The sequence below is a fragment of the Adiantum capillus-veneris genome, chromosome 1, assembly GCF_014529385.1.
Source record: "Adiantum capillus-veneris isolate H3 chromosome 1, ASM1452938v2, whole genome shotgun sequence".
In the NCBI taxonomy this organism is placed as follows: Eukaryota; Viridiplantae; Streptophyta; class Polypodiopsida; order Polypodiales; family Pteridaceae; genus Adiantum; species Adiantum capillus-veneris.
In genome coordinates this window covers 172,852,683-172,880,667 of record NC_140931.1, presented here as the reverse complement: position 1 = coordinate 172,880,667, position 27,985 = coordinate 172,852,683, and the positions used below count along the sequence as shown (strand labels likewise).

Here is a 27,985-nt window from a genome sequence, read left to right as displayed (position 1 = left end):
AAATATTTGTATACTAGAATTGCACTTCATTGTAATCAAGAGAAGATATAGATCATGCTACAGCTAATGGAGCAAGGCAACTCAAGGCAGGTATGTCGGTTCAATTTTGCATTCACTAGTTTTGGTAGAATTTAGGGAGATATCTTTGTTTCAAGAGATGTAAAAGTAAAGATAAGTGTTTCAATTTGAATAGGAAACCAGGCAACCATCCACATGCATGCTTGTGAGTAGGGGAGGACCCATTATTCCCAAAATGCCTATGTATCTATTTTTGTTGGATTGTATCTATTTTTGTTGGATTGTTCAAGATTTACTAATCTTTATTCCTTTTTGACAATCGAGATCCAATTTTGAGTGCTTGGCATGTAATTTGTCACAAAATACCTCGCAAAAGAAAGAAATTATGTCTGAAAATAATGAAACAAAAGCAACTCAAATTCTAGTTTTAGCATCTTGTATGATATGCAATTAGTCTTCTTGTGAAAAGCTACTAATTTTTTTATTTTTGGAGAGATTTACTCTAAATTTGAAGGGCATTTTGGAAATTCACGCATGTGGAGAGAGAGAGAGAGAGAGAGAGAGAGAGAGAGAGAGACGCGGCGCATGTGAAGACCAGACTCATGGAAGACGAGCATGGATTATCCCTCGTGATGATCTATGGAAGGGCAAGCTGCATGTTCGTCTCCCTTTTTGGAGGTTGTGGTAAGCGTTCCGATGGGGACAGACGGAGGGATTCTACCCATTTATTAGTAATTTGCAGATCACGGAGTCTCTCTCTCTCTCTCTCTCTCTCACACACACACACACACACACACACACACACACACAAAGGCGAGTGTCTGCTGTTGGAGCATTTGTTCATCAGCCGACGCTGCTGCTGTAGAGCAATGAACCTAAGTGTGAATGACATTTGTTCATCTGCAAGTCGATGGGAAGATTGCAGAGTGAAGGCGCGAATTTTTGTTTGTCTTGAGCTTGTTGGTTCGAGGTGCCTCGTCCTCTCCCTGCGCAATCAACATATGATGCCGGAGGACATGCATATTTTTCAATAGATCATACATATTCATGACAAGAAGTTAAAATTGTTCACATCAAAAGACAGTGGATCGGTTTCTCTCCAAAAACTCAATGCCATTGTCTAAAGTGCAAGAAACTCTTGACTCATTGGGGTAACCAAGAGAGGTTACTTAGCCATTGACAAGTTGGTGTCATCTATTTTGTTGAATCAAGTAACTAAACCCAAGTTTCCACCAACAACTACAAGTGCTCCAAACCAAGTACTGAGTTGTGTGATGAGAAGCCCTTACCATATTCAATCTAAATACGATGGTTAAGGTGAAACCACCTAATACGATGAATGCGATAAGGTCTTTATTGATCTCTTAATACTGCAAAGAAGGATGGGACAAATTTAATAATGTCACAACTAATGAACTAGGAGGGACACTTTGCTCAGTTGGCTTGAATTGCTTAAAATTCATAAAGTTACAAAGAGCCCTGGTCCTTTCCACATGATAACCTCAAGGGGTCACTTAATAATTATGTGACTATCACGTGGGTGCAGAAAAAAGGATTATCAGATTTTATTTTTTCTCACATTTTACATATAGAACAGTATCATAAAATGGAATTGAAAAAAAAATTACAGATTGAATAGAAAAATGGTGTATTTTATTTGTCAAAAGTTCACAAATAAAGAGTTTTAAAAATATTCCGTGAACAAACGTAATATACACAATTCATATATAGTGACCCCTTTCGAGAAAGTAACCCAAGAAAAAATACATTAGAGGGGGTGACCATCCTAACTAACCTTACATCTTTAACTTGCATGTTTTACTACAATGTATTCTCCACCAGCATGTTTCTAGAACAACATTTGAGTCCAGGGGCTCACACTTCCCTTGAAACAATAGCGCATTCTTGGACTGCCAAATAGTTCCCAATATTGCGGCTCTTACTATGCATATGTCAGTCAGAAGAACCAAATTATCAATGGACCTAGAGCCCATAGCAAAGTCACGTCTAAAGAAGGGAGTTCCTAGATGTGTGTGCACCCTCCTACAGATTGCGTCCGTGAAATTGTTGATTTTTTGACATCCCTAGAACAGGAGCAAAAGGGATTCATTTGGGTGCTTGCATCTGATGTAGGTACCTTTGGCAAGAACCAGCTTTGGCTTTGTCTCCACTCGGGATGAAGCCAAATAGAGCTCTCTAGAGAAAGACTTTGTCCCTTACTTCACACTTGGGCCTCCCAATGTTCGCAAAAACTTGACCCCATTTGCTTGCAACTCTATTGAGGTGATCAATCCACTCCTCCACAAAGCATAGCTTTTCGTAGATAGTCTTAGTCTTGGGCAAGCTAAACAGTCTCTCTCTAGTCCACTTCCAAGCTTTCCAATCAAGCAGTGTGGAGCAGGGAGGAAGGGCTAGGATTGATACCTTTTCTAGTAGCCTTTTGATGAGGACTTCCTCATGGGGTGAGAGGTTACAGCAAATCTTCATATGGGCCAAGGTTTTCCAATCCCCGTCTTGATCATTCCATAGAGCATCCAAGGTGTCAAGGCCCTTGTTGTCCACATTCTTGGCAATTTCTAGCCAATTGCCAGAAAGGGCTAGTATTGATACCTTTTCTAGTAGCCTTCTGATGAGGACTTCCTCCTGGAGTGAGAGGTTACAACAAATCTTCATGTGGGCCAAGGTTTTCCAATCTCCTTTTTGATCATTGCCCCACAAAGACCAATGTCTAGCCATCCCTTTCCAGTATCAAATCTCCTCTTTCCACTTGAGTGCCGCTACGACTTTACAACATTTTTCAATAAACTTTCTAGTAAAAACGCCTACTTGAGCCACCTTCACTCCGGAGAAGGAAAGCTGGAGAGACACTTCATGTTGTGCTCAAGCTTTAGCACAAAAAAAGGAGGGACACTTCATTTTGTGCTAAAGCTTGATGAGTGTGAGGTTTTGGAAAAAATAAGATGGGCAAGAGTGACCATTACTTCAAGTAGGATGGCCCAAATGTTTTTTCATTGGTATTATGTAGTATCTTGGGAGATCCTTATGGCTTCTAAAGGGCAAAAAGGGAAAAGAAAAGCAAGTTTGGGTTAAAGAGAAAGAAGAAAAGCAGTGCCTTGATCCTTATCGGTCCATAGAGTCTCTGGGTCTATTGACAAGAGTGACCATTAATTCAAGTAGTGCAAGCTATATTACTGGAGTGATTAGACATCAAGTATGCTATTGCTCCAAGTGTGAAATTCTATCCCTCGTGTGCTTGTCATCTTTTTGCCTAAAGTACAAGATCTAAGTAGGATGGCCAAAATGTTTTTCCATTGGTATTATGCAGTATCGTGGGAGATCCCTTATGACTTCTAAAGGGAAAAGGGAAAAGAAAAGCAAGTTTGGGTTAAAGAGAAAAAAGAAAAGCAATGCCTTGATCGGTCCATAGAGTCTCTCTCTCTCTCTCTTTCTCTCTCTTAGGTAAATGTGGTATTTGTAACAGGTGCGATTGTAGGTGGGATGGATCTCTCCTATGTAGTTTGACGAGCTAGAGTAGCGAGGGTGCGAGGTCTGGAGGCCTCTTTGTCACATGCAGATGGGGCCAACAACCGCCAGCAAAGTTGGGATGCTTATGTTTTCCCTATGGTCTATGGAGCCAAGGCAGCTAGGGTGCGAGGCGCATCGTGCAATGGTTGAGTTGTGGGGATAGGGCGAGAAGGTGCGACAGACAAACTTGCAGAGGCTACATAGGAAAAGTGAGGGAGTGCATGTCTCCGTTTGAGAAGGAAATTGGGCATTGCATGGAGGATATGTGTGCAAAGTAAGGGAGGACACAACCTTGAACCCGTTCTCTTCTCTCTGTGAGCACTATGCAAACGAGCTCAGGATGCATTGAGAGGGCATGAACACCATCCAAGTGAACAAGTTGTGACTTCAAAAAGGTAGGTGGAGGGAATATGGATAGATTCCTATTAATGAAATGGAAATATATATATATTTTTTATTTTTTTTATTTTTATTTTTATTTTTTTTTGGGGGGGGGGGGGGGGGGGGGGGGGGGGGGGGGGGGGGGGGGGGGGGGGTGACGTGGGGCTGAAGGAAGGGCAAATGAGAGACGCGCGGCAGAGCAGACACACAAAAATGATTTTTTTAAATTTATGCATCCCTTGAGAGACAATCACGCTATTGCGGCATGCTGGTTAACTACGATGGCTAGCTTGGGTCTGCAAGGTCGTGAGCTCGAGATCCGTGAACTTCTCCTTTGCAACCTTGGCTAGTGAGAGGAGGGGGTGGATCTGATGAGGTTCCATCTAATCAAATAAACGTAGACCGAGAAGATTGTCACAATAAGTAAAAAAGGGGAAGAGAGAGGGGGAGGGGGATCATTTTTTTTTTTGTTATGGCCCTTGAACTGGAGAGTGGGTGGATATTTTGAGCATCTTGTGAAGATTCCACATAATGGATTTGGAGTAGACCCAATTTTTTTGTTGCAAATCTTGGAAGATGTTAGTGGTTAAAAGTAAGCCAAAGCAAGTTAGTTAAATGGGATGGAAAGCAAATGATCGAGTGGCAGCCAAGGAGAAGTGGTAGCGGTTGGTGCTTCCATGTAGGCGATGGCCTAGCCACAGGGGGAACACAACGTGCATGTGGCATGCTTCCATCTGTCGCACGATCGCCTAGGGACAGCAACGAGGGTTGTTGGACGGCTAGTGTTTGAGACAACAAGAGGTGTTTTTTTAATATTGAGGGGTTCACGCAGGTGCACTGCGTACGTGTGCTGGCTCACAACAGGGCGTTCAATCTGTGCGGCATGTCGCGAGCTCGATAACTAGTTGCAATTTGGCTCATAGTTTTGATGAGTGTAAGGAAAGCCAATTCAGAGGTGGATGGAATCTGTGAAGATTATCTAATGAGTGCGAGGTGGAGCAAGTATGAAAAGCACTCACCAGATGCATGAAAAATGATCTCAAATAATTTAGGCTGGGTTCACATCAAGCCAGTGGAAAAGGCTATGTGTAGCATGGGCCAATCAAAGGTTTCCATTTGGCAACTTCTGTTCACAAAGGGCGATGGAACTCTGAAAAGTTTTCTTCCACGTCACGGCAGAAAAGGGGTGCCCCCCCCCCCCCCCCCCCCCCCCCCCCCCCCCCCCCCCCCCCCTTCGCGAACTTCTCTTCCGCTCTGATATGGTAGCCTGCAGCCAATCTTAAGTCTCCACGCAAGATTTTTCCCCTCTCTCTACCACCGCTCTGTGTGAACGGCTGCAGAGTGGAATCCATGGCTATGTACAAGTTCCGCCTGGAAGCTGCTGAAAAGCTCCCTTTCTTCCGCCACGCAATCTGAATTGGGCCTTGGGCCCGGTTTAGACGGAGCGGCGGAAGAAGAAGTGCAGCTGAGTTGTAGTAAACTGATTCGCAGGCACAGAAACCTCCTCTCTTCCGGACCCGCCATTTCTTTTCCGCTACCCCCGCTCGGAAGAGAGGATTGCCACGCAGAAGAAGACAAAGTAAACCTGAGCACACCAATGAATTGCGAGTGCGCGCTTGTGTTGTATGGCGAAACCTTGTTTTTGTCAGCTCATCTCCTCTCTTCCACCGGCGTCGTCTGAACCAACGCGTGCAAGGTACAATTTGCTTCTCTCCACGTCCACCGCGTGTCTGAACCCGGCCTTAGTATGCAAATGTTTGGTAACAATAAATTCAAGATTCACTCATAGTTGTGGCGGTTCTGTGCTTTGCCTTCTGCCTCACCCCATGAGTTGGGGGGAGGAGAGTGCTACGAGGGAGGGTCTGCGTATGTATCGCTAGGCTGCTACGGAGGGTACATGGGCGGGGATTTGCTCCGGAGTGGGCACTTGGCTGCCCAATCTTAGCTCCTCTGCCTCATGAGTTGGGGGGCAGTGCTGCGAGGGAGGGTCTGTGCAGGTTTCGTCAGGCTACTGCGGTGCAGAGGGCAGGATTTGCTCCGCACTGGGCACTTGGCTGCCCGACCTTCATCCAGGGGCGTCCCCTCTCTTTTTGGGCATGGTGGAAGGCGCCGCTCCTGGCTTCAGTAAAAAGGCACCTGTGCAAAGTGTACTCGGCAACGACGGTTCCTTTTCGGTTGGCACTCATGCAATGGCAGGGATTGAGAGATTTTGTCTTTGTGGATTTGATGTGTGCGTTGCTGGGAGATATGGAGTTGGGGTCATTCAAGAGGTCGGAACCTGTGGTTGGAGCTTGGCCCTCCAAAATGGCCTGCGGTGATGCTATTGTGGTGGTGATCTACGAGATGGGATGCTTTTCGCACTAGGTAGAGAGTGTTGGGGTTCTGTAGTGATAGGTGGTACACCGATGCTGTTCGACTCAAAAACAGGGGAGGTGAGGGCTCTATTCGTGCTTGCTATTGGTTCTCAGTATCTTGGATCTGGTTGTGGAAGCACTGATATTGTCCGTGGCAAGTTGCAACCCACAACATCTGTTCCCTGCTTTTTTGAGTTTGGTTGCTGATGAAAGTCGCTCTCCTGGTGCTTGGAGGTTATTTGCTGTCCTGTGTCAATTGCTTGGCCCTCCAAAATGGCCTGCGGTGATGCTATTGTGGTGGTGATCTACGAGATGGGATGCTTTTCGCACTAGGTAGAGAGTGTTGGGGTTCTGTAGTGATAGGTGGTACACCGATGCTGTTCGACTCAAAAACAGGGGAGGTGAGGGCTCTATTCGTGCTTGCTATTGGTTCTCAGTATCTTGGATCTGGTTGTGGAAGCACTGATATTGTCCGTGGCAAGTTGCAACCCACAACATCTGTTCCCTGCTTTTTTGAGTTTGGTTGCTGATGAAAGTCGCTCTCCTGGTGCTTGGAGGTTATTTGCTGTCCTGTGTCAATTGCTTGGCCCTCCAAAATGGCCTGCGGTGATGCTATTGTGGTGGTGATCTACGAGATGGGATGCTTTTCGCACTAGGTAGAGAGTGTTGGGGTTCTGTAGTGATAGGTGGTACACCGATGCTGTTCGACTCAAAAACAGGGGAGGTGAGGGCTCTATTCGTGCTTGCTATTGGTTCTCAGTATCTTGGATCTGGTTGTGGAAGCACTGATATTGTCCGTGGCAAGTTGCAACCCACAACATCTGTTCCCTGCTTTTTTGAGTTTGGTTGCTGATGAAAGTCGCTCTCCTGGTGCTTGGAGGTTATTTGCTGTCCTGTGTCAATTGCTTGGCCCTCCAAAATGGCCTGCGGTGATGCTATTGTGGTGGTGATCTACGAGATGGGATGCTTTTCGCACTAGGTAGAGAGTGTTGGGGTTCTGTAGTGATAGGTGGTACACCGATGCTGTTCGACTCAAAAACAGGGGAGGTGAGGGCTCTATTCGTGCTTGCTATTGGTTCTCAGTATCTTGGATCTGGTTGTGGAAGCACTGATATTGTCCGTGGCAAGTTGCAACCCACAACATCTGTTCCCTGCTTTTTTGAGTTTGGTTGCTGATGAAAGTCGCTTTCCTGGTGCTTGGAGGTTATTTGCTGTCCTGTGTCAATTTCTTTTTTTTTTTTGCTGGCTTCGGGCTCTCGAGAAGCACATTGGAGGCTAGTGATAGCGGTTCCCTTGTGGTGGCACCTCAGGTGGGGACTTGGGGACCCGCCCCCTTTTCTTCAGACTGTATGTTATCATATGGTTGTCAGCCGATGTATCTTCCTTTGTATCTGGTTGGTTGGTTTGCTCTGTATGGAATATTGGGGAGGTCCTGTGTAAGGAGTGGTAGGCTTGGCTGGGTCGTGGCAGCCTCAGGATGTTCTTGGTTGGTACTGGTTGAAAATTGAGGTTTGTTTTATGGCTTCCGTGGCTTGTGATGAGCACGGACTATCATGTAACTTTTTGGGTTGTCCTATATACATATATACATATTGTGGGGGGTTTTGCCAAAAAAAAAAAAAAAAACTATCTTTAAATTTACCATTTTCTTTGTTTTTTTTTTTGGTTTATATTTTATATGGAGTTTCATATTCGTCATTTTTACCACTATTCCTGGTAGCTACGTAAAGGAGGAGTATCATGACACACTATAGTGGTGGGTGATTCAATAAACTCTGTGTTCGAATGTTATCAATGAGCAAAGAACCACAAGAAGAACGGGAGTCTCACGGCAACGTTGCAGCAAGGCGAGGTGGCGGATTCTTGGGGTGTTGGTAGGGACGGCAGGTTTTCTCAGGCACGACCATCTCTGGATTGAGCGGCCGAGTTGCTCTGTGCTCTCGTGCATTACCCTACCCTTGTCGTTCTCCATTTTTGTTTTTGATCCCTAATACTTTGCTTTGTTAGAACATTAGTATCATTTAGAGATTTTTTGACAAAAATCATGTACGCAAAAATTGAGCTTTTCATTGACTTATCAAAAGCAAGTGAATTTACAAGTGGTATAGTACGATCGGATTCATTAGTATCTATATACATGCTCTTTTCTTATAGGTGAAGTAGATTCTCCTTTTAAGGAACTTCATGTTGGCAGCCATGCGGTTGAACCATGGTGCCCCTAAGAAAACATCCTCATGTTGGAGACGAGAGATAAAAAAGTTTTCTTTGTGAACGTAGCTTTGGACATAAAGCCTCAACTTCCCAACGGGAGTAACGGAGGCTTGCTGTCCCTTGAAAGCTCCATGAGCAGTTACAGTATCTCCCTTCTTGAAAGCTTGAATGTCAACTTAGTGGCCAACTTCGTTTATATAAAGCTACAAAAAAGCCATTTGAGAACCCTAAGCGTGGAGGGGAACCCATGAAAGGCAAACAGCCAAGGACGTCCAGCCAAAGATTGGAGGGGATGGAAGGCAAACATGTTGAGACTAGAGGCAAATGGGCAACCCAAGATGTAACACACACACATACAGTTGCTTGAGCTAAGAGAGATGCGACTAGCTGAGTAGCTCAAGACGGTGTGAGCACAATGACGACCATAGTTTCTAGGTAATCTCTCTCTCTCTCTCTCTCTCTCTCTCTCTCTCTCAGGCATTCCACGTGGCACCAACTAGGGAGTGAGGTGGTGAGCAGCAGGATGTTAGGAGGGTTTTTGGGTTGCCTTTGAGCTACAAGGCAAACTCGGGGGTTCACCATTCAGTACTCCCTTATAACACGTGCATTCACAGGGTATTAAAAAAACCCTCTTTCAACATGTTTGAATGAATGAAACGACTCTTTATTTTAGGATTTTTTTTTCAGCTTTGAATATAGAAACCTCTTATTTTAATGTATCTCTATTAAATTGCTTAAATATTTTGTATTTTAAAACCCTTCCTATTGCACTCACGTTATACATTAACATGGTTACATAGTGCACCCTTCGAAAAGGTGAATAAGCGTTGAGAGCGGCAATGGCTTGGAGGAAGGCGAATTTGAGTAGATTACTTAATAGAGAGATAATTTATACACACAAGAGATTATAGAGAGAGAGAGAGAGAGAGAGAGAGAGAGAGTACACATGATATATGTAGTTCACCTGATGTGGGTTACATCCACGGGAAAGCAGTCACTCAATGGCTTTAGTACTTCAAAACAAGAAGTAGGTTACAAAAGGATTATACATTTTTGGAGCTCTCGCTTTGTTTCACTCACACCCACCTTGTTGCATCAACTTCACACTATAAAATGTGTGTAAAAATGGCCTCTTTTTATAGACCAAAAGAGTTGTCCTCTCTTATGAAAGACAGCCATGTGTAGCCGCCCTTGTGTAGATAAGTTCAAATCAGACCCTCCAATCCATGCATGTGTAGCCATCTTTGAGAAGACAAGTCTGCTTTTGAATTCGGCCACCAGCCATTGAATTCGGCCACCGACCATTGGCCATTGACTTCCGACTACCGGTTCCACTGGCCATTGACTACCGACCACCGGCCAATCGACTGGTCGTTTTTCTACTACTTTTCGGCCGTCGTCCGGCCATAATATTCCGGCAAAAAAGAATATTCTAGCGAGGCTCGAGATCGTGCGTTACAATTTTGATTTTCGATGAGTTATTTTTTCTTCACGCACGATGGCTTCTCTTCATAATGGGGGGCCTTACAAATGCCCGTTTTTAACACAGAAAATTACAAGGGGTAAATCAAGCTCCATACTTAACAATCTCCCACTTGGAGACAGATCTCCAAACCAAACCTGTGACTGCTTTTCATCCTGGCTTCTTGTCCTTGAATGCCGATTAAAGATGAGCAAAAGCTCAACTTCTCCTTGTGGACCACCTTTGTAAACATGTCTGCAGGATTTTCACTTATATGCACTTTTCCTAGCTTTAGTTGTCACTCTTCCAAAAGAGTGCATATGAAGTGATATCTCCCTTCAATGTACTTTGTCCTTAAATGAAAAGCCGAGTTCTTCGGAAGATGGATAGCGCTTTGGCTATCACTGTACAAGACACAATTGTTTGGTTTGAATCCAAGCTCTTCTAAGAATCTGTGAAGACACATAATTTCTTTGCTTGCCTCCGTCATTTTTACATACTCTGCTTCCGTGGTAGAAAGTGAGACCACTTTCTGCAGTTTTGAAGCCCAGCTTACTTCTGTGCCTCCAACCGTGAAGACATAGCCAGTAGTGCTCCTTCGAGTATCTTTGTTACCTGCCATATCTGCATCATCATACCTTTCTAAAAAAATATCAGTTCCTTCAAAATACAAAGCATTTGTTGTTGTCCCTTTAGATACCTAAGTATCCACTTTACAGCTTGCCAGTGCTCTTCACCTGGGTTGTGCATGAACCTTCTTACAACTCCCACTGCATGTGCAATGTCTGGCCTTGTCCAAACCATAGCATACATAAGAGAACCTACCGCTGCAGCATATAGAACTTTAGACATATAGGCTATCTCCTATTGTATCTTTGGACACATATCTTTGGTTAGTTTAAAGTGACCAGCCAAAGGTGTAGAAACCGTTTTTGCATTTTGCATTGCAAACCTTTCTAGTACCTTCTTGATGTAATCCTCTTGAGATAGCTTTATTGTCTTCATACCAAGTATCCTCTTTGTAGCACCTAAATCTTTCATTGAAAAAGATTTAGACAGCTCCTCTTTTAGGTCTTTGATGTCCTGCATGTTAGCACTTGCAATCAGCATGTCATCAACATACAACATTAGGATGATGAACTTTCCATCTCCCAAATTCTTCATGTAGACGCAATGATCTGAGTTGCATCTTCTCAATCCATGATCTAACATCCATCGATCGAACTTCAAGTACCATTGTCTTGATGCTTGCTTTAAACCATACAAGCTTTCCTTTAATCTGCAAACCATTTTCTCCTTACCTTTTACTTCATACCCCTTCGGTTGAAGCATGTAAATTTTCTCCTCTAAGTCACCATGAGGGAATGCCGTATTTACATCCATTTGCTCAAGATTTAGATCATGAGCAGCCACAAGGCTTAAAACAAGCTTAATTGAGTTCATTTTTAGAACAGGAGAAAATATTTCATTGAAGTCAATACCTTTCTTTTGAGAAAACCCTTTTACCACAAACCTAGATTTGTACCTTTTCTTCCCACCTTCTTCTTCTTTCAGCTTGTACACCCATTTCTTTTGAAGTGCCCGCTTACCTTTAGGCAACTCAACCAACTCCCATATTTGGTTGCGATGTAGTGCGTCCATCTCCACTTGCATGCTCTTCGTCCATTCTTCTTTGGATTTGTGTTGCATAGCTTCTTCGTATAATTCCGGCTCTTTAGAATCTGAGATCAAGAGATGGTTGAAGGAAGGAACAAACCTTTCTGGAGGTCTACTTGCTCTTGTAGATCTTCGGGGAATAGGTTGAGGCTCCTCATTTGGTTGACGTTGTTGCACATTGTCACCGTTTGCAATCCTTGAGTCTTCACCGTCCTCAAGCTCCATATACTCATCACCTGTTTCTTTTGTTTGTTTTCTTTCCAAGTAATCTTTGTACTTATTTTGTTCATTAAAAATTACATCCCTACTTCTAAAGATTTTACCATCTTCAGGATTCCATAGGCAATACCCAAAACTCACCTTCTCCATAGTCAATGAAGAAACAATTTTTGGACTTTGCATCTAGCTTTGACCTTAGGCTTCTATCTATGTGCATGAAAGGCTCGCACCCAAACACTTTGAGGAATGAATAGTTCACCGGTTTACATGTCCACGCCTCCTCTGGAACTCCCCCATCCAATGCCGTTGAGGGTGACCGGTTGATTAAGTACACAGACGTACTTACTGCTTCCGCCCAAAGCAAGCGATAGGCCTGTATGTAGCCACATGCTTTGTTCTCGCTCCATGATTATCCTGTTCGTCCTTTCCGAAATCCCATTTTGTTGAGGTGTTCTTGGGGTTGTCGTTTGCCTCCGAATGCCATTGCTAGCACAAAAGATTTCAAAAGCTTGGCTGCATTATTCGCCTCCATTGTTGCATTTGAGGCATTTAACGTTAGTACCTATTTCATTCTCCACAAAGGCTTTCCACCTTTGAAATATGAAAAATACATCAGACTTATTCTTCATGACATAAACCCATGTTTTTCTAGTCGTATCGTCTATCAATGTTACATAGTAGAATGAGCCACCAAGTGATGGTGTACTTGCAGGACCCCACACATCAAAATGAACCAACTCAAGTTTTTTATTTTTTCTTTCATTTCCTAATTTTTGAAATTTTACCCTCTTTTGTTTACCATAAACACAATCTTCACAGAACTCTAAGTCCACTTCCTTCAAACCTGGCAGAAGCTTCTTTGTTTGAAGGATTTGCATTCCTTTGGCACTCATATGCCCAAGCCAATAGTGCCACACCGCACTGTCAACTTCTGTAGTTGTTGCACAAGCTGAAGGTTGTGTGCTGATAGTACACAAGTAAAGTGTACCGACCTTTTCTCCCTTGGCAACCACCAAAGATCCCTTTGAGATCTTCCACAGTTTGTTTCCGAATGCAATGTTGTGACCTTCATCGTCCAATTGTCCAGTAGAGATCAATTTTTTCCGAAGAGAAGGAACATGCCTAACATCTTTAAGCTTCTATTCATTTTCCTTAGCAGTTTTGATAGAAATTGTACCCTTGCCAAAAATCTCACAAGCTTTATCATCTCCCAAGTATACATACCCAAAATTACCTTTGGTGTAATCTTGGAAATGTTGCTTGTGTGGTGTCACATGGAATGAAGCCCCGGAATCTACTATCCAGGAATTAGACACATTGTCTAATGAGAGAATTAGAGCATCTTGATCTACTTTACCTGCCACATTGGCCTTCGATGTTGGCTTGTTGTCTTGAGACTTAGTCTCCTTCTTCTTCTTAGACCAAAAATCCTTCTTGACGTGGCCCTTCTTGCCCTCGCAGTTCCAACATTCAAGAACTGACTTTGTGCGTGACTTGCTCCATCTTCAGCGATCACGGCCCTTTTGGTTTTTGAACCTCTCGTTAGGCCTTCCTCTTGTTTCCACTGACAGTGCAGCACTTGATGATTCTCATGTGCTTCTCTCCTTTGTATTTCCTCGCTTAGGAGAACACCTACAATATCATCAAACTTAAGAGTGTTTGTGCCAGAAATAGAATTACTTACAGCCATCACAAGGCTGTCCCAACTATCCGGTAGAGATGATAGTATAAGGAGAGCTCGCACTTCATCATCGAAATTGATTTTCACCTATTGAAGCTGAATTATGTTTGTGTTAAATTCATTTATGTGTTCTGTAATTGAACCATTCTCTGTCATCTTTAGATTGAACAAGCGCTTCATAAGAAATACCTTATTGAATGCCGATGGTTTCTCGTAGAAGTCGTCAAGTGACTTCATCAAGTCCTCCATGGTCTTCATCTTCGAAACATTGAAGGCCACGATTGACGCCAAGCTAATCCGGATTGTTCCCAGTGCCTTTCGATCAAGGACAATCCATGCTTCATCTGCCATTGTTCCGGGCTTCTTTGCAAGACAGCCTAGTGGCAAATAGAGATCCTTCTAGTAGAGATAGTCTTCAATTTACATCTTCCAATGTTGGTAGTTTTTGCCATTGAACTTCTCAATCTTGAGCTTCCCTTCCTCCGCCATAACTCCCACTCAATTCAAAGAATCCTTTCCTTGAGATACCTTAGCTACGAGCAAACCTTGCTCTGATACCAGTTGTAATGGAATTGACCTATTTAACTTGAGAGTAACGAAAATTAATGAGAGCACTTTTGAGAAATAACCTTGTGAGCATAACGGGTGAACATATTTGAAGATGGCAACATAATCATAGCAATTAGTTAACTTGGCATGAACAATACTTTTGCAAGAGAGAGAATTTAGAGAACATGACAACAGTTGAGGACCGGATTTATGTGGAGCCCGTCCCCCCTCCAATAGGCATTTGTATTATGATTTCTCCCATTAAGAGAGACTTGTTACAATACAGCCTTTGTGTTCCTTGTGACCTAGGTGATGCAATGAAGATGGAAAGCTTCATGCATCACAAACATAACATAAAATTGAAGAAAGCTTTAACTATCCCAAGCCTCAATCCCAAGACCTCGAACACCTTCGAAGGTGGAGAGAGCTTGCAGGGAATGAGGGTAGGGAAGAGGAAGAAGAAACATTTCGTAGGAGAAAGAATTAGTTCCTTACTTATCATACTGTTGTTGCTAGCATACATAATAGCATAGTAATGAAGAAGAAGGAGATGGCAAGCTTAAGCATTGAAGCATGGCTCTTGGTTGGATTTGCACTCCATAGCCAAGAGTGTTGGTGTAGGCTCTCAACCTCTACTTGCTTGGAGAGGGAGCTCTTGCATTTTGCATAGCACACAATGAGAGTGCTTGTGAGTGTGTGTGGGTGAGTGTACCCCTCAAGCAATCCCCCTCCTTGCTAGATCGACCCCCCCTTCTAGCTCATAATTGAAGCTCATTGGCTCTTGCCAAGCCTAGCCAATCACAAGCTTGGGCCATTTCTAGCATTAGGTGTAGATTTGGGACAAGTGTCCCCCTTTCCCCTTTGAGAGAGAGGACTTGATAAATGCAAAAACAATTAGAAGGTAACATGGGTAGGGACCTCACATGTGTCCTTGCTGCTTCTTCAAGTTGGGGCTTCCCTTGTGTGTGTGAGTGTGTGTTCTCTATCTAATCCCTAGGAAAAGGGCTCGCCCCCCCTCTTGTAGGGATGCTTTTGACTTTAGGTGTTCAAGCACCTTACTCACCAAGCATGACAAAGCACTTGAACTAGGGGGTATTCCCACAAGCATCTCAGGCAAGCATGTCAAGGCACCTCAAGCACCTTAATCAAGCGGCAAGTCAAGCACCTCAAGCATGGAGTAAGTCAAGCACCTCAAGAACCTTAATCAAGCACCTCAAGCAGGACAACCACCTCAAGCACGACAAGCACCTCAAGCAGGACAAGCACCTCGAGCTTGGGTCGGGTTCCCACCTCAAGCTCAGCCCTAGCTTACCTAAGGTCAAAGGACTTTTACACACATTATTGGAGGTCTTCAATGAAGCTAACCCTAAGGTCCTATGCTCCATTGGTTAGCCTTGCTCTTTGATAGACCATCTCCCATTTGGGCCCCTTTACCATTGGCCCCGTGTTGAGATAGATCTATAAGCACATATCTATATCTTAACACTTGTTCCCGTTTCTTCTCCCACATTAAGTGATCAATTTAATATGAGAAAATCATTTGGGTTGGTTAGATATTAGATTTTATCACATTACCTCTCTCTTGAAATCATAGTCGTCCTCGGCTATGAGGTAGAAGAGATAAAGCCTTAGTCATTAGTCAATCGTACTTAGCGGGTAGAGGATCTCTTTTTTTACCCTACGACATCTTTCCAAGATGGATGACTAATCCATTTGGTGCTTGGGAGACATAGCTGCCGCAAGCATGTCTGCTCTTTATTCCATTTCATTCTCCCAAAGTAGAGTGACAAATTCTAGTTGGTGTTTGAGAGACGTCGTCATCACAAACATGATTCTAAGCATGCATACTAGTTAAATTTGTGCACAAGTAAAAAGAGGACTAGTCTTATAGACAAAAACATGAGTCATTTAAAAGAAATTTGTACATTTGCTTACTCTAATGTAGCATTGTAAGCATTGACAAGGTTCATACTATCCTTAAGCTGTACTCCTTGCATCCATCTAGCATCTTCAAAAGGATAATTTTTGAACTTAATAAGATACCGTCGGATAATCTTACCATGTCGTAGTACCTTGTCTTCATGCCGAAGGACAGCTTCGGGTTGTAGCACCTCTTATTGGTCTTCAACTTCGGGAGGGTCTTCAATAATTGGTTCAGTTGGTGGCTCTCCTTTGTAGGGCTTAAGTAGGCTTACATGAAAGGCATTGTGTATAAGCCAATGGTTGGGCAACTTGAGTTGATAAGCCGTCTCATTGATGGGCTTCAAGATTTGGAAAAGACCATAGTATCTTTTTGCTAGTTTAGCATAATACTTTTGATGGCCCGTAGGATTTTTGCCCGTTGTTTGCCTTAATCGAGCCTTAGGAAACTTGAGTAAGACCCAATCATTTTCTTTGAACATTAAGGCTCTTCTGTGCTTATCAGCAGCAGCTTTTTGCCTTTGTTGAGAGATGGGTATAGCCTCCCTAATCTTTTGAAAAGATTCTTGTAGGTCCACTTTCATGGTAGGCCAATAGAAGTATATCTCTACTCCTCGGAGAGTAGGTTGAATACCTCTATGCCCCGCATATGGAGGAGCATGGGATTCATACATAACTTTCTCACGAAGGGAATGGGTAACACATAGCCTATTTTCGTGGAGAAGATAACCATCCTGCAAGGTGAATGGTTCCTCTTTCTTCCCCAAAGCAAGGGCTGACATTATGTCTCTAAAGTCAGGGTCAGTAGCATACTCATCTATCATCGAGGATAGATCATTGTGAGTAGCCATAGACACCGCATTAACTTTTGGTCGTCGTGAAAGTGCATCGGCTACTTGATTGTGCTTACCAGCTATGTGAGCAATATGGAAATTAAATTGCGAAAGAAAATTTGCCCACCTCATTTTTTTGTCGGAAAGCTTGGTTTGCGTCATGAAATACTTGAGACTTTGGTGGTCGGTTCGTAGGATAAATGGAGTCCCCAATAGGTAGTGCTTCCATGTGTCTAGGGCATGTAGAACAGCTAAAAGCTCTTTCTCATAAATGCCCAAGACTTGTTCATCAATATTGAGCCTTCGGCTCTCATATGCTATGGCATGCCCTTCTTGAAGCAAAACTGCTCCAAGGCAATCACCACAAGCATCACATTGGACCTCAAATGGCTTTGAGAGATCCGGAAGCACGAGGACTGGTTGGGAAGTAAGCTTCTCTTTGAGATTTTCAAAAGCATTTTTCTCCTTAGCAGTCCATACAAACTTAACGTTCTTCTTAGTTAAGTCATGTAGTGGTCCTGCTACTTGAGAGAATTTTGCTATGAAGCGTCTATAGTATGCACACATACCAACAAAGCTTCTTAGCTCATGTAGATTTCTTGGGTTAGGCCATGCTTTTATTACCTCTAACTTTGATGGATCCATTTGGATACCATTTTTAGAGATAATATGACCTAGGTATTGAATCTCTTGAAGGAAGAATTCGCTTTTCTTTTGGTTGAGATAAAGCTTGTTCTCCCTCAATGCTTGAAAAATCACTTGGAGATGTTGCTTATGTTCCTCCAAAGACTTGGAGTAGATGATGATATCATCAAAGAACACTCCAGTGAATTTGCGATATGGTCTAAAAATTTTCTCCATCAAACGATTGAACGTAGCTAGTGCATTAGTCAAGCCAAAAGGCATGACTAGATATTCATAAAGACCAAACGTTGTGCGAAACGCGGTCTTTGAGATATCTTCATCCACTATCCTTATTTGATGATAGCCACTCTTAAGGTCAATCCTACTGAAGTAGGTAGAGCCTTGTAGTTTATCAAACAGATCTTCTACCCGAGGTACGGGAAATCTGTTTTTGAAAGTGATATGGTTTAGTGCTCGATAGTCTACACACATACGGTATGTACCATCTTTCTTTGCACTAAAAGGACTGGGGAACAAAAGGGAGAGGAACTAGGCCTCACCATCCCTTTGTCTACCATCTCTTGTACTTGCCTCATGATCTCCTCTTGTTGAGCTTGTGAGACTCGATAAGGAGGCTTGTTAGGTGGTGAGCTTCCAGAAAGGAGCTCAATACGATGGTCATCATCCCCTCGTTTTGGAGGTAAGTCCATAGGGATATCATCGATGAACACATCTTGGAATCCTTTTAGAAAATTAGACAAGTCTAACTCTTCTTGATTCCCATTATTTACATTTGATGAAACATTAGTATCTTTTAGAGACTCTTTGGCAAAAATCATGTACGCAGAAACTGAGCTCTTCATTGACTTATCAAAAGCAAGAGGATTTACAAGTGGAATAGTGCGACCACGCTCACTAGCATGTATATACATGTTCTTTCCCCTGTAGGTGAAGTAGATTTTTCTTTCAGGGAACTTCATGTTGGCAGCCATGCGATCAAACCATGGTGCCCCTAGGATAACATCCTCATGTTGGAGAGGAGAGATGAAGAAGTCTTCTTTGTCGACATAGCTTTGGACATGAAGCCTCAACTTCCCAAGTAAGGGAGTAACGGAGGCTTGTTGTCCCTTGAAAGCTGCATCAGCCACTACTATATCTCCCATCTCAAAAGCTTGAATGCCCAACTTGGTGGCCAACTCCATTGATATGAAGTTGAGAGTAGAGCCAGGGTCAAACAAGATGAAGGCATCATGCTCTCTTACCTTTCCCCAAGCATAGGAGAGTGATGATCCCTTGCAATGAGCATCCTCTTTTGGAGCTTCGATGGTGGAAGCCCTAGGAGTCTCATTGTGAGTATTCTTCTTGGGGCAAGAACGATAGACATGTCCTTGCTCCCCACACTTGAAACATTTATGGTCGTTGCGAAAAGCTTCAAGCTCTTCAGGAGAGAGTTTTTTTTTACCTTTGTAAACTCCCTTCTCCTTGGACCGATTGTTGTTGTTGTTGTTGTTGGAAGTGACTTGGGAATTATTTTGAGCATTGGTTTTCCCCTTTGCATCATTTTTGTCTTTGTTTTCCATGGGCTTGACATAACGTCTAGCCCCTTGATGGAAATTGATGCGTGAAGCAACCATGGTGTGATGGATTACTTCGGTAATAGTAGCAGGCCGTTGAGAGTTGATGTATTTGGCCATCTCTTCACGTAATCCCGCACAGAATTGTTGCCTTTGCTCGGCAAAATCTATCTTTTGAAACACAGTAGCCTTGAGATGTAAATCCCAAAACTTGTCTACATATTTGTGGATAGACTCATGGGAGAGGAGCTTCAAGCTGCGCCATTCGGTAAGCACTTTGTCCTTTGCATCGCTTGCAAGGAATTGCTTCATGATGGAAACTCGTAGAGTTTTCCATGTCTTTGGGGCTTCACCATTTCCACGAAGGCTAGCCCACCATTGACGAGCTGATTTTTGGAAGTGCATAGCTACATGGCGTAGCTTGGAGGACTCTGTGAAGCCCTCATCTCAAAAGCCCGCATCAAATTGCTCGATGAAGGACAACACTTTGTCGGTAGCACCGAAGGTGCCATCATAGGTGATAAAAGAGATACTCTTTCCTCCCTCCTTGAACTTCTTTAGCTTTTGTGAACTTCGCCATGCAGGAAATGATTTGCGATGTCCTCCCCTCTTGTATTCTCTAGGAGAATAGCCATAACTTTCATCAGAAGATGAGGAAGGTGAAGAAGAAGGAGAAGAGGGTGACCTCTTCCTAGCCCTTTTCTTCCTTTGTTTCCTCTCTTGCCTTTCAGAGTGATGAGGAGAAGGACTATGTGTTGATCTTTTCCTCTTGGGAGGAGTAGGCGGTCGTCTAGACCGCCGTCTTCATGGAGCCACATCTTCAAAGGAACTTAGACTTTCATTGCTTTCTTGCTCTTTGGATTCCTCCTCTCGAATGGGAGAGAGTCTTCTTTTGGGGATCTCTTCGAGAGGCCTCCTAAGCTCTCTCTCCTCTTGGAGAGGAAGGGAAATTCCATAAGGATGAAGTTGTTGAGTAACTTCGGCTTGCAAAGCAGGGTTGCCCATAGCTTGCTGCAACCTAGTGATGAGATAATTTACAAACATGGGAGCATCATCATTAGCACCTTCATGTGCAAAATCAAAGTTATCAATGTTCATTCTACTCTGATTATTGTCAGCCATGTTAACAAAATTTATGTATGTACTTAGTGTATGCTTTGGCAATTCAAAACCTTAGTTGCCACTCCTCTTAGCCTTTGAAAATCAGCTCTTAAGTATCTACACCCACGGCTCAAAGTGGTTAATTATAGAGAGTAGAGGAGTAGGTCTAACATAGCAGAGTTGCCAAGGGTTAGCTCCTTTCAGAATTCTTATGGCTCAATAATGGTAAAGCCGTAGGCAAGTCTAGAAAGACTCCATTATTAAGTCCAAAGCTCCCGAGGTGTGCACCATCCCCCACATAGTGGGCTCAACAAAACCGATAATAGATCCCAGTTCCACTTACCCTATTATAATTAACAACATCAACCATTTATAGGCTACTTAAGGACCTCTTCTTCTTAAGCAAGAAAAGAGAAACCAAATGCTCTGATACCAGTTGTAATGGAATTGACCTATTTAACTTGAGAGTAACGAAAATTAATGAGAGTACTTTTGAGAAATAACCTTGTGAGCATAACGGGTGAACATATTTGAAGATGGCAACATAATCATAGCAATTAGTTAACTTGGCATGAACAATACTTTTGCAAGAGAGAGAATTTAGAGAACATGACAACAGTTGAGGACCGGATTTATGTGGAGCCCGTCCCCCCTCCAATAGGCATTTGTATTATGATTTCTCCCATTAAGAGAGACTTGTTACAATACAGTCTGTGTTCCTTGTGACCTAGGTGATGCAATGAAGATGGAAAGCTTCATGCATCACAAGCATAACATAAACTTGAAGAAAGCTTTAACTATCCCAAGCCTCAATCCCAAGACCTCGAACACCTTCGAAGGTGGAGAGAGCTAGCAGGGAATGAGGGTAGGGAAGAGGAAGAAGAAACATTTCGTAGGAGAAAGAATTAGTTCCTCACTTATCATACTCTTGTTGCTAGCATACATAATAGCATAGTAATGAAGAAGAAGGAGATGGCAAGCTTAAGCATTGAAGCATGGCTCTTGGTTGGATTTGCACTCCATAGCCAAGAGTGTTGGTGTAGGATCTCAACCTCTACTTGCTTGGAGAGGGAGCTCTTGCATTTTGCATAGCACACAATGAGAGTGCTTGTGAGTGTGTGTGGGTGAGTATACCCCTCAAGAAAGCCCCCTTCTTGCTAGGTCGACCCCCCCTTCTAGCTCATAACTGAAGCTCATTGGCTCTTGCCAAGCCTAGCCAATCACAAGCTTGGGCCATTTCTAGCATTAGGTGTAGACTTGGGACAAGTGTCCCCCTTTCCCCTTTGAGAGAGAGGACTTGATAAATGAAAAAACAATTAGATAATTCAAGTAATTTATCATTGGACCCCTTTGAAGCTTAGCCAATAGGCTTCAAGCAACACATGAAGGTAACATGGGTAGGGACCTGACATATGTCCTTGCTGCCTCTTCAAGTTGGGGCTTCCCTTGTGTGTGTGAGTGTGTGTTCTCTATCTAATCCCTAGGAAAAGGGCTCGCCCCCCCTCTTGTAGGGATGCTTTTGACTTTAGGTGTTCAAGCACCTTACTCACCAAGCATGACAAAGCACTTGAACTAGGGGGTATTCCCACAAGCATCTCAGGCAAGCATGTCAAGGCACCTCAAGCACCTTAATCAAGCGGCAAGTCAAGCACCTCAAGCATGGAGTAAGTCAAGCACCTCAAGAACCTTAATCAAGCACCTCAAGCAGGACAACCACCTCAAGCACGACAAGCACCTCAAGCAGGACAAGCACCTCGAGCTTGGGTCGGGTTCCCACCTCAAGCTCAGCCCTAGCTTACCTAAGGTCAAAGGACTTTTACACACATTATTGGAGGTCTTCAATGAAGCTAACCCTAAGGTCCTATGCTCCATTGGTTAGCCTTGCTCTTTGATAGACCATCTCCCATTTGGGCCCCTTTACCATTGGCCCCGTGTTGAGATAGATCTATAAGCACATATCTATATCTTAACACTTGTTCCCGTTTCTTCTCCCACATTAAGTGATCAATTTAATATGAGAAAATCATTTGGGTTGGTTAGATATTAGATTTTATGACACCAGTTGTTAGGAAATATGACGTAGCTAAGTAGATAATTGAGTAGATTACTTAATGGAGAAGATAATTTACACACACAAGCGATTATAGAGTAGAAAGAGAGAGAGGGTACACACGATATACGTGGTTCACCCAATGTGGGCTACGTCCACGGAAAAGCATTCACTCAATGGCTTTAGTACTTCAAAACAAGAAGTAGGTTACAAAGGGATTATACCCTTTTGGAGCTCCCGTCTTGCTTCACTCTCACCACCTCACACCCACCTTGTTGCATCAACTTCACACTATAAAATGTGTGTAGAAATGGCCTCCTTTTATAGGCCAAAAGGGTTGCCCTCTCTTATGAGAGGCAGCCATGTGTAGCCGCCCTTGTGTAGATAAGTCCAAATCGGACGCCCATGTGTGGCCGCCCTTGAGAAGACAAGTCCGCTTTTTAATTCGGCCAACCGGCCATTGAATTCACCCACCGGCCACCGGCCATTGACTACCGACCACCGGCCAACCGATCGGTCGTTTTCACTTTCCGGCCGCCGTCCGGCCATAATATTCCGGCGAAGCCAGTCTCGAGAAAAGGCTTGAGACGGGTGTTAAAATCCGGCTAGTGATTTTATTTTCCGGTGAGTTATTTTTTCTTCACGCACGATGGCTTCTCCTCATAATGCGGGCCTTACAAATGTGCGTTTTTAACACAAAAAATTACAAGGGGTAAATCAGGCTCCATACTTAGAGAGAGAGAGAGAGAGAGAGAGAGAGAGAGAGAGAGAGAGAGAGAGAGAGAGAGAGAGAGAGAGAGAGAGAGAGAGAGAGAGAGATTCCATTGTTGTTGGCGCTCTCTCCGTGGGCTCTCAACGATGTATGTGTGCTTCATACTCATGCGGCACTTCAAAACAACTGCATACTCATGTGCTCATCTGGTAGCCCCCTTCTAAGAATTCTTTGCACTTATTGACCATTCTAGGTTCATATAAAGAGAGAATTGTTTTGTTCAAGATCTTCACATTCGTCATTAGCTACTGTTGGGAGTTAATGTACATGGTGACCATATCTTCCTTTGGCCAAGAAGCAAGCTTCAATGAAGAGAAGAGGGTTCCAACTTTTTTCTGAGCTTCATTCATCTCACTAAATTGTACATGGTGGTCTTGAGTGAAATAATGCCAGTAATATTCTAAAGAGCTGTAATATTCTCCAACAACAGGAGATGAAGAATCAAAGCTAGCATCATTATCTTCGTCATCATTGTATGTGCATATGCATCGTCAGCATCACCCTCATTGTCATCATCATTGCTAAATGCATCTGCCTCACCATCGTTGTCATCTCTTTCATCATCAACACAGTTCTCTGCTAGCTCTAGAGTGACAAAGATCAGATAATAATCACCCGAGTCATTTAGATAAATTGTATGCACAAATGGCCTCCCTGTTAGCCATAGCTCAAGGAGGGCCTTGCAAGCCTTGGTAACAGGGTTACATACAAAGAGATGTTGCAAGCCACTAGTGGGGGCCTCAGGGCATGTGGAGATGAAGTAGAGGAGACCCGCACAGGAAGTGGCAAGGTGAAAGTAGACGCAAGGGAAAATATAGGAGAAGGTGGAAGGAGCTACCCGGACGCGGGATGGGGATGGTGAGCCAGTGATGGGATGAAATAGCAAGGTCCAAAATGGAGCTGGAGACGGTGTACATGATGATCCATAGCAGGAGAGGATAAGCGCGAGAAAGATGGGACCACAGTGAAGGGCTTGTGGAGACGGATAAAACGATGATATTCCATAGATTTCCCACAGAGTGTAGCTTCAAAATTTTATCCACGGGTAGTGGACTTTAAGATAATAGGGAGCCGCTCCACGGGCAAACACAAAATCAAGCACCTCTCTCTCTTCCTCTCCCTCTCTCCCTCCATGACTTTGCCTTGCGCTAGCATTCCTTTTTTTTGTCTTTACCATCTATATTACCATTACCATCTATCTATTTACTCTTTACTTTCTATTCTATTCTATAAGGAGATTCGAATTCAAGCATGCCATGTGGCACCACTAGCAAGCAAAGTTGATGGATGTCGGGTGGCCTGCCTACGAGACTGTAGAAATGGGGAGTTGAAGAGCCATATTTGTGTGTCTGTTTGTGTGTGTGTGTGTGTTCAAATAACAATATAACATAAACACCAAGAATTCTTTCAAATTACAAAAGACACTAGAAACTATGTCAGTGAAAAGGTGGTATAATTCCCATTCATGGTACAGAATGGACTTTATACTTAAGTACAATGAGTAAGAGCTTGAAGATGTATTAATTCGCCATCTTCACTCCAGCAAACTTTGAAAACCATAGTTGAGAAGGTAACCCTCACCTGCACCCATGGAAACAACACAACTTTCAGTTAGTATTGGCACCGTATACAGGTGATGCATAGGTATCCCACATGTTATGGATGTTACCCAACTAAAAATGTTTCTAGGTGCTTCTAAGTGCTTCATAGTGATTTCAAGTGCTTCCAGTGATTCTAAGTCGCTTCCAGGTGTTTGTAAGTGCTTCATAGTGCTTTTTAGTGTTGAAGAGTGCTTCATAGAGCTTTAAGTGCTTTTGAGTGCTTCATAGTGATTCTAAGTGCTTCCACGTGCTTCTAAGTACTTCATATTGTCTCTAAGTGCTTTCAAGTACTTAGTGAATCTAAGTGCTTCCAAGTGCTTAGTGAATCTAAGTGCTTCTTAGCACTTCTAAGTGCTTCATAGAGCGTCTAAGTGCTTAGTGAATCTAAGTGCTTCTTAGCACTTCTAAGTGCTTCATAGAGCGTCTAAGTGCTTCATAGTGCTTTTGAGTGCTTCATAGTGATTCTTAGTGCTTCCAAGTGCTTCATAGTGATTCTAAGTGCTTCCAAGTGCTTCTAAGTGATTCTAAGTGCTTCATAGTGCTTAGTGATTCTAAGTGCTTCTTAGTGATTTATAGTGCTTCTAAATAGTTCTTAAAAGTGCTTTATAGTGCTTCTAAGTGTTTCCTAGAGCTTGTGAGTGCTTCTAAGTGCTTCTAAGTGTGTCTAAGTATTGTGCTTAATGATTATAACTGCTTCCAAGTGCTTCTAAGTGATTCTAAGTGTCTCTAAGTGCTTCCAAAAGCTTCCAAATTCTTCTAGGTGCTTTTGAGTGATTCATAGCGCTTCCTAGTGATTCTTAATGCTTTCAAGTGATTCCAGGTCATTCCAAGTGCATCTAAATTCTTCCTAGTGCTTCCAAGTGCATCTAAGCATCCAAGAGCTTAACACCAGACTTGTAATGAGCCACAAAACTGGCTGAAGCCACAAAAATGGCTCACATCAGGATTCTAATAAATGAAATATAACTTTTGTATATGATATCAAAATTACATGAAACTTCTTAATTATGGGTTCAAGATATGAAAAAAGTTTCTACATACAAAAATTACACAAAAAGATAAAAAATAAAAAATTTACTTTTCTAAAATTAGCAAATTTTACGTAAAATTGCACTTCACTACTTAACTTGGAGAAGTAAAAAATGTTGGCAGTCTTTGTAAATGGGTTAAAAAAGCTTGGTACATCAATCACATACCTATTGAGGGATTTTTCAAAGAAGTTTGGGCCTGCTTAACAATGATTTGATTTACTTTCAAAAGAAAATAGAAAAAAATTATCCATTCGCACAAATTAGTCATAGAAGATGGCAATGGAAAGACACCTTTATACCTTCATTTAGCTATGTTCTATTTTTTATCAACTCATATTGAGTGTTGGTCATAATTCCCTAAAACCATTTTCTATTTAGATAACTAACATATTGTTGGAGAATTTTTTACAAAAGTCTCAAAAAGCCACAAAAGTGGCTAATGTTTTACAAGACTAGTGTTAAAAAGTGATTCTAAGTTTTCCAAATTGTGCTTTTCAACGGAGATCAGTGCTTCACAATGCTTTATACGACTTGATATTGCATCACAATGTTTAGCAATGTTATAGATTCCTATAAGTGATTTAATGCTTGATAGTGTTTCTAAATGCATCTTCTATTTCACGGAGAGCTTCTATATGCAGTTTCGGGAGGCTCATTTAGACATAATCATCTCCCTCAAATATTTTGAGGGTTGAAAGTCATACTTTGTATACAAGTTGAAGGACCATAACACTTGCTCTTGTCAATACCATGTGCAGCTTGTATGGTTCAAGGAAGCCCTCAATCAGTTGCACCATAGAAGATATGGGGTACATGGCATGTCATGCAGCTGCACGTGCCTTATTTGAAGTCCCCACTAGTTTAAAGGGTTCGGATTGATTCGTAACGGTTTGTAAGTTATGACAAAAACAGTATTCCTATCGCTTCTATGACGTGAAACGAAAAGCTCTTTGTATGTACGCTCGTGATCATAAACACATCGTGTGCATAAATCAGCATGTTAAAAATGATGAAATAATCATGAGGCAAATTTATACGCACTCGGCAAAACCATACATACACTTGTAAATGAAAAAACAACCACCGAGAGGGTATCTACTCCAAAAAGCGACATAGAGAGAGAGAGAGAAAGAGATGGTGATGGCTATGGAGTTTAGATCTTCTCACCATGCTTTAGAATTGATTAGTGGCTGTCAAAAGGCTTATTGCTTTGCCGCAAGAGAGCGGTGATAAGAGCTACATAAAGGTTTTTACCATGAGAGCCTTCGGAGAGCTCGTACACCGTGAAACAAGAGAGGAGATAGTAAGTAAGTAGAGAGAGAGTATTCTTCTTCTTTTTATTCTTCTTTTCGTAAATGAGAGAGAAGAGCTTATGGAGATGGTGATGAAGAGATTGCACCACTCCGCATAATAGGTACGTATTGCCTTGCGGTAGTAGACACAACTGACGTCACTGGAAACTGAGCACTCCCTGCCAATTTATAGGCATTGCAGCAAGCGAGAGTGATGTCCAAGGCAAGCTACTAGCACCCCCTCTTAGCCTGGATTAGCTGTAAACTTTTGGGAAAAGACTCCAGTCTTTTCTAAAAACATGGCACAACGTTTGGCAGAACTCTCCCACTTACCATTCAGTAAAAATTGACTAATTGGCCAGTATCCCTACAACTAATGAAACCGTGACTAGACTATGCCGCACCGTGAGCCCCCGACAGAATTATAACTTTCTCGTACTGCACCGACATATTTACGGTACTATTTTTTATAAAAATAATTCTCATAAAAACCTCCTTTAATCTCGTTTTTCTTCGGGTGGTCATTTTTAAATCCAATGGAGACTAAAATTAATATTTTTATGCTTAGCTCATCCTAAAAAGTATGTTTGCTTTCAAAAGCGCCGAAAACCACGAAAAGCTAAAAATAGCGTAAAAAGCAACCAAAAAAAAATCTAAAATTGAACCACGGGTTTCCCTTGTCCACTGGAATAAGAAAACGGACTCCCTTTTCACTAAAAAGCACTAAATTCATGAAAATCTAAAAATAGCGTGAAAAGCGCTCAAAAAGCAGATTTTTATAAAATTGAACCAAAGCTTCCCCTGAACTTGCAGGTTAAGGATCCGGCTTTGCTTTTTACAAAAAAGCATAAAAAGCATGAAAAACTAAAAATAGTGAATTTTCTTAAAAATGAACCAAATGTTCGTTTGACCTACCAAAACATGAAAACGACCTTGCTTTTTATTTTAGAACATTAAAATACTGCCAATCAAGCATCTTAAATCAAAATCTGACAAAACGAACATTGGAATCTATTTTTCTTATTTTTAAAAGAGACCCAAAATTTGGGGATCTTACAGAGATCTAAGACTACAAGCTAGAATGCTATGAGCTCTTGACTATAAACCACTATAATCTTCCTAATATCATAG

At 42.5% G+C, this 27,985-nt stretch overlaps 1 long non-coding RNA gene and 1 pseudogene across 1 annotated transcript; one reads left to right on the top strand and one right to left on the bottom strand.

The window, feature by feature from the left end:
- Positions 1–25,536, top strand: LOC147466026 (uncharacterized). The gene is made up of 2 exons (XR_015188252.1): positions 1–90; positions 25,352–25,536. It is a non-coding gene; the product is annotated as an uncharacterized LOC147466026 (long non-coding RNA).
- Positions 23,065–23,847, bottom strand: LOC147466027 (uncharacterized; annotated as a pseudogene).
- Positions 25,537–27,985: the final 2,449 nt, after the last annotated feature.